This window comes from Apostichopus japonicus, chromosome 8 (assembly GCF_037975245.1).
Source record: "Apostichopus japonicus isolate 1M-3 chromosome 8, ASM3797524v1, whole genome shotgun sequence".
Taxonomy (NCBI): Eukaryota; Metazoa; Echinodermata; class Holothuroidea; order Aspidochirotida; family Stichopodidae; genus Apostichopus; species Apostichopus japonicus.
This window is the reverse complement of record NC_092568.1, coordinates 364,129-372,042: the sequence shown is the minus strand read 5'-3', so window position 1 is coordinate 372,042 and position 7,914 is coordinate 364,129. Positions and strand designations below refer to the sequence as shown.

Genomic DNA, 7,914 nt, shown 5'->3' with positions numbered 1-7,914 from the left:
AGGTTGTTTTCTTTTGTCCCAAAAGCAGTTCATATATCAGGGTGACCATTTTCAATACCTCAGAACAAGCTGCGTGAGTATCACATTCCCAAACAGAATCGCACTAAATAGAACCATGGAGGTAAAATAGAACCAACGAACATTTACTCTGACATTTAGTGATTCTTCGGAAATTAGATGATAAAAAAGTACTTGAATTAAAAACTAGGAAAGAAATTGGCGATGTAATCTGACGAATTCAGGTTAATTTAGTAAATCTAAGCCCAATATTAATCTTCTAAAAACTGCTATAGTTTCTCGTTTTTCCCCCCGGATGAGTCATCGGTCATATGATTGGAAGTGCCAATATAACGATGCTATAAACAAAACCATGTGACCTGGTGATCAAGGGAAATGGAAACTAAACGCATCAAGGAAGGAAGGACACTTTCATGTATTAACTGCAAACTGAATAGAAACTAGGAGCATCAACGGAGTTAGTAGAATATTTCCTATGTACATCATTGTAAATTTGTAACACTTCATAAGAGACTTGTTGAAAGGAAACTTCTGGCGCTAATATGTAGCCTATGTATTTTAGATCCTCCTGCAAGCAGCAACTCACCATGAAGCCATCATTGGCTAATTATCAAAGCCGCAAGCTGACCGAAGTCAGTCTCTTAGATTCATATTTAACGTCCATGATTATGAATTGTCAATTGTCAACAACTCTGTAACTGTATGACATACATAAATCTTGGAGTGACTCGAACTCGGGACCTTATGATTGAAAGGCACCGGCGTTAACCACTGAGCTAACACTCCAATATAAGTGATAGGCCTATCAATATTTTTCAGGCAAAATGTTTCTGTGGGGAGAAGGGTGTTTCTGGGGGGGGGGGGTGCTGAGGTAATGGGGAAATATGAGGTGAGGGAATAGATGCGGTGAGAGGAATGATCAGTGAGGGTAGAGATGAGGTGAGAGGTAAGACACGTCGCGACGGGGAGAGGTGAGGGGAAAGCGATGGGAGAGGGTGAGCCTAAAGTAGTTGCAGGGAGGGGCAGTGGATCGGGTTGAACGTAGGGTCACCATGCTAAATAGGAGATTAGTACAGGTAGTACCTATAATCTGCGCCACTGTTTGATTGGCGGGATTCAGTCTTAATTAGTTAACTTGATTCAATTCAATGATAGCCTACATTAAGCAAAACAACAAACAAACGAAACACAATACAAGATAACAGGGGTATATATTGACAGTTAACCATGCTACCTGGGCAATAGGTTGTTATACAAAACTGTAGCAATCCTAAATAACATGTAGGAAACATAAGCCTGCCAATGGTGTGAAGCCAATTGTAAGTCTTCGTGACAATAAGGCCTACCCTGTTTAAGCCTGTTAAATATTATGCCTTCAATTATATCTCTGTAATACGTAAACCTTACCTTTGTTCAGTTTGTTGCGAATGAAGGCAGGTCATTTCGTACCGAATTAATGTATTATGCATATTCTGCATCAATATACTCGGTTTGGTCACCCACATATAGATGAAATCTCAATTTCAAATTTTATTTCTCATATGTTTGTATAAGATGAACACAGAAAAAACATTACAATAGGAGGGTTATAACAAATGAAGGTGACTATAGAAAAACAAGCAAGGTTGTATCTCAGGTAGTGACCAAGTAGAAATATAAAACAATAACTGACCGGTGGCGAGTCACACTATAGACTTTACTTAGTCTGCTCAGCGACGCGAATGAGTCTCCCTACATAAGAATGGGGAAATGTTACGTCTGTTATATTTTCCTGTTTTTTTTTCCATACGTATGATATAAAAAGTCATAATGAGATGACCAAGTCAAAAAAAATATTCAGATATATGACAGTGGCGTAGGAAGGTACTTTTGAGTGGGGGGGTGGGCTGAAGACTGATGGCCGGCCTGGGGGAGGGGTCTAAGGGGAGGGGGTGTCCACCTCCCCTTTGGAATTTTTTGCATTTCCAGGTAGCCTCGGATGCAATTTGGTGCAATATAGCACACTTCAACACCCACTCCATTTTGTAAACTTAATTTTGTATTTTCACCAGGCCTTAGGTGCAATTTGGTGCTCCAAATGAGATTTTTTTTCTCATTTGGAAATAAAAAGGGGTTTTCTGACTTGCGAAGCGGGGGGCGGAATGATACTTCCTCCCCTCCACATTTTTCACTGGGGGGCTTGCGCCCCCCCCCAGCCCCCCCTTGGATAAAGAGATTGAATTGTAAGAATTATTCGACTTTCGAACATTGAAAGATTTTCAGACAAAAATAAAATGGTGTCGAAAGTAACATAAGAAATTTTATATTCAAAGAGTAAAAATTATTGAAAAATCACATTTTCGGAAAGTATGGCGAAATTTTGAGAAGTTGGCCAAAAGTTAATATAAAAAAATGGATATTGTGGTATATGAAGATGAAATTTGGTGCAAAATTGAACAAGTCGATACTGTCGAAAGTTTGAGAATAAGTCCAATTTGCGAAATTATTCGAAAATTCGAGACAATAGAGTAGCCAACAAGATTTGAATTTGAAATGACCAAATTCGACACACACTTGTTCTTCTAACTTTGTCACTTGCCGAAAATGATGGATTTATTTTTCTACACCCCCCCCCCCCCCCCCGCGAGATTTGCAGGCCGTGTCCGAGATGACAATCGAAATTAAAAGATTTTCGTCGTTTTGCACCGAAAGCAAGTTTTCAAACAATTAGCAGGTGTGAAGATATAGACGAAGATGGAAAAAATGTGATTATTTAACTTTCTATTCAATTTCTGAATTGTATAAGCAAAGAAACAAAACAATACAACTACCAGTGTTTAGGGTACCGTCTCCCACCTATACAAGCGAACTCTTTATATTATCCCTTAGGTATTATCTGATGATAGAGATGAACATACGCTAATCTTTACTGGTGACGTCAGTATATTAATCCTTCTGTTAAGGTCCCTAATCTTGGTGTTATTATTATTAATTCTTTATAAAAAAAAATGGTGTGATATCCGTTCATGTAGCGATTGTTTGTTATGTTTTGCAATTGACAAAATTGGTAAGATTCGTAAGATTTCTTGACCAGCATTCTGCTGAAAGAATTGGTCTATGCCTTTGTTACTTCTCGTTTAGATTACTGCAAAAGTGTACTGTTCGGTCTCCCAGCCTGTGAAATCATCAAACTCCAACTCATTCGGAATTCTGCTATACTCGTTGAATCACCAAAACCAACAAACATGATCCAATTACTTCAAGAATGGAGAGTACTGCATTGGTTGCCAATTAAACAGCGAATCATTATCAACATGTTATGCTTTGTGTTTTAAATTACACATGGCAAGGCGCCGTCCTACAATGAGTGAACTGTTGACGTGGCGTTGCAACGAAAAACTAGATCAGTATATTAAAGTACATGATAAAAAGATGGGTAAAAGACGAAGTGCCATCGACATGCAGGGCGTTCCATAGACGTGGTGCACAAATATGAAACTCCCTATCACCATAAAACTTACCCAATGGTTGTTCAAGGGGCCAGGGCTTTCGAGCGAACAATGCGCCCACTACATGTATTTGTATTGGACTTGGAAGACTTTATTCCTTTTATTACTCTGTACGTATCTTTTATTTACACTTTGGTTAGAGATTATGTATTCAGGTATCTTTTATCATAAATATAACCACTGATTTATAACACAACCAAAAATTGCAACTACCGTAGAAAATTGTATACTCGTGACTCTTATTTTGGAATAACGCCACCAATTCTTCCGCAAAGTTTTTCACTCATAATGTTCATCGAATGTGCGAAATCATTTCAACTTATTTTGCTTCCACGGAGAGATATAATGACGGATAAGTTTGACATAACAGGAACGATTTGAGTAACAAGATAACAAGAGAAATACTTTTCGCTGGAGGAATTTAATGAAGATAAGGTAAGTGCTTTCGTGATTATGCTTCTCGACAATTATTAAACGCTATCGATACGAACCGTGCTGACTTTATAACTGTTTAGTTTAGTCGAGAAAATTTTCAATATCATCCGACCAAATTTCGTAAATATGTTAACAAATATGTTTCAAAGTGCCAATGATCTTCATACGCAAGATGTTTAGCGTCAAATGAACTATATTCATATTACTATTTCAGTAAAATCGGTTGCAGAGGACTAATATACAACCCTCGATATTTTTTTAAAAGTTGGTTACTTAAGTCTCATGAACAATTATATTAATATTTGTGAAATGTAAGTAATACTGATTTCATAAAAGTTGTGAAAGTAGCAAATGCAATTTTTTATGTAACATTCAATGATTAATGTTACTATAGACAGCATGATACATACAAAGGCATCGAGAACCAGGCATTTGGGATCCTGAGATAATTATGTTACCGGATCATCTATTTGCACTTTTCATTTTGTTTAAAGTTTATTATGAAGTTGAGAATACAAAATTAACAAATATTTTAAAGGGTCCCAGACCGGCTTATTCACATGGACCCTGTGAACTACATCATCCCCAACCCCAACCCCATCTTTCGTCATGGCGTACGTATAATAGGTACCGACGCCTGACACTTCGCCATAAGTCAAAGCAGGTGCCCATGCAGTTTTGATAAATTGCAAATAAATAAAGAAAGCTACCGATCCAAGCATAAATTAAGGGATGGTCGGATGGCTATGTGGAGGATGTTTGTTGTGGATTATTTCTGATCCTATCAGACTAAACTATTTTAATTTTTAACAAAATAGTTAGAACGACACATGCAATCGAACAAAGTGGAAGTATATATATACCAGCACAAAGAGCTTATATTGCATATGACGGGCGTTCCGAGTAGGTTTTGATATTACCTTCGTGTGAGGGAAGGTGTAAAAATGCCATAGTATTGAGCTATTTTGTATACATGCACTTTTGTGGGCACCTCTCAAATTTCGAAATGCTCTTGTCTACGTACATTATTTGAAACCAAATTGTTTAGAAGATCATCTTTGTGATTCATTGATCATACTAGCTGACGTCTGGTGTCTGATTGTAGCCTCCGATATCAAATCAGGGCGCTGTCAAGGTTACAGTAACTTAGAGTGATTCTGTATAGAAACAAAATGAGCCTGGATTATTATCTAAATTAGGTGCAGCAATGATATACAGCGCACAATGAATGTATCAATTATGTCCCTTTTGTACACAATCGCTCGTCCAGGTCAGCTCACACTTCCTCATAATTGTTCATTGGTCAGAATCATATTTTAGTGTGCGCACTGCATATACTGTATCTATAGCCCTATGACATACTCACTGTAGTACCTGCAAGTAAATGAACTTCGCCACATGTGGACTAACACCTAAATAATTTGACAACAAAATATCACACGTATCTGGAACTTTCAAAGAAAGTTAGCAGACCTTGTCATTACGGTTATACTAAGGGGTAAGTTTCAGGTGGTTGTCACTTTGAGAAAAGAAAGTGTTTCGAATGACAGAGGAAATCGTTTGTAGTAAGAGTAAACAACACATCTCGTCACTACTACCACAAATATAGCCTACATCAATCTTTTGAACCAAGTTCAAAACTGCAGTAACTTTATACGGTTCGTGATAAGTGTCTATGCGGCGGTGATAGTTCAAAGGAAGCTAGTATTATGTGAAGTAGCTGATTAGGTTTTCAAAGCAGTTTGAGGAATTTGATAGGCAGAATCTTTGTAGGAGTAGGACCTACTATAGTACTAACATTAAATTAAAGCTTCAAAGTTAGTTAGCCTACGCCTCCCAAGTTCAAACATAACGTTACTAAGTTAGGCTAGGCGTATATATTGAGGGTAACATCAAATGACCTCCATAGTTATTTTGCGGTGTAAGTACCGTACGTAAATGTATGTATTTACTCTACCGTTCGAAATTTGTTTCCCACAATATGAGATGACAATTTGTTCTAACCCTGTTATTCTACCTTTACTCAGGCAGTCTTGGAATCGATGAGTTTTGTTCACAGAGTTTTATTTTGAAAACATTGTTTACTATTTTTACTGTTTAGCACAAAAATGCATGAATTTTAGTAGACTTTTCCTAATGTAAACATTCATGTATTCCTTACAAGAAGTAAGTTTTCTACACTCTTAGTACCATTAACATATAATAAATTACTTAGGGAAAACTTCAAACTAGCAGTGAAAATTGAACATGCAGTTGTTGTATGCTTGCTGGATGCTGCAACTAGGTAATATTTTACATGGTAAGGCATGCTAAATTTTGTATTATAGGCTCTGAGTTAAATAACTGGACTGGATTTTAAAATTAAACAGTTGACAATTAAAAAGATTTCAAAGAGCTTTCTAATTAAATACCATTTATAATTTAAACTTCAACCTATTATCCTTATACTTATAGTGATATTAATTAGTAAAATTTAACAAAATGAAATTCATTAAATGACTGTATACCTTATTTAAACTGAAGTCTAGTGATTGATAGACTGGGCTATTCCATAATTTACAGAAAATATTGGTGTGTTAGTGAGTTGTTTATAATCAATTTGCTTCACATCAGTGCAATTTCTGGGAACAGTTAGTAACCACCATGAAAAGGCAATGGGGGGGGGGGGGGGGTTCACACCCAAAGTTGCAAACCACAAGATAAGTAATTACAGTACTTCTAGCCTAGGCAACACCAACACCGAACCATTAATCCTACAAAATGTTTCTTATCTGTCAGGCCTACTGAGTAGCTTATGTTGCTTATAAATTTAAGAATCAGGACATGAATTTCCAGTATTTTCTGGTAAACTAGTAAAATTTTAAGAACCAGGTATTTAAATCATAGAATGATAAGAAATGTAGTATGTGGTATTTAATGGGACCATATATTTATTTGAATTCTGTTCTTAGAATTTGTGTACATCTTTTTCTTTGTTGAGTGTGATCCTTGGATACATTGTATGCAAGTTACTGGATAGCCAAGTTGGTTAGAACACAGGGCTTATAATCCTGAGGTCACTAAGTTAGAACCCTGTCCTAGCCAATCCTTTCTTGTCTTAAATATCAAGCTACTATACATATTATTTCCATGTCAGTTTACCGTTGTGTTTTTTTACATTTATTTCTGTATTTTGATTTTTCTCCCCAAGTAATTGATAAATGCAACCCACTGTTATATATCTCTATGCCGTCACATTCAGCGCACAAAGATCTAGGTACATATCTCTCTAAATACAGGTATCTCAATCAGTACATTGTTCACAAGTGATACAATCAATCTGTTGTTTACTAAATTGCACTATCTGACAGTAAATCTCTCCTTTTATTGGATTCATTGTAAAGTGTGTCGTGAAATTCGATTCCGTCATTTAACTGCCGTGAGTTGTTTGCTGTCGATGTACATTATCCAGTACGCACAATTGTTGCTTCTAAGTACACAATATTACTGGAATCTTACAGTTTACTGCAAAGGAACTAGTATTTTTCCTTGGTCATCTAGTGAATTAAGGTGTAAAGTTGGGCTGTATTTAAAGGTAATCTGTATAGACCCCAAATTATAGCATGCTATAATTTCTAGAAGTTTTCAAATAGTACTTTCCTGGAGGTCTTTTCTCTCAAAATTGTTCTCAGACAATTTTTAAGGAACACACAAAATGACTGAATGTCCCAGTGAGGAAAATTTCCTCGAAGGTTGTAATGAAAACAGTTTAAGAATTTTGACCAAAGGTGACCATATGAATATCTAGCATATTTGGGGCCAATACAGCATAAACCTTTTAAGTCCGTGGTTGTCAAGTAGATGCCTTCATAGCATCTTTCATGTACAATACTCCATGTACGATATTAACGGGCTATGATGGATGACTGAAGGGAGTAGAATGTTTATATGTAGTTCGCCTCTCCCCTTTCTCATTCAACCCTTGCATCCTCAC

The 7,914-nt window shown here is 36.6% G+C and overlaps 1 protein-coding gene across 4 annotated transcripts in view; it reads left to right on the top strand.

The window, feature by feature from the left end:
* Window positions 1-3,802: 3,802 nt before the first annotated feature.
* The window catches only part of LOC139970630 (potassium channel subfamily K member 2-like), a 65,141-nt gene continuing 61,029 nt past the window's right edge, over window positions 3,803-7,914 (top strand). The window contains exon 1 of one of the 4 annotated variants that reach the window (XM_071976484.1): window positions 3,803-3,941. The gene's annotated coding sequence lies outside the window, so the exon portion shown is untranslated. Of the gene's footprint in view, window positions 3,942-5,250; window positions 5,440-7,914 lie in introns of those variants that run through there. The other 3 variants (XM_071976485.1, XM_071976483.1, XM_071976487.1) reach the window with 3 other exon arrangements.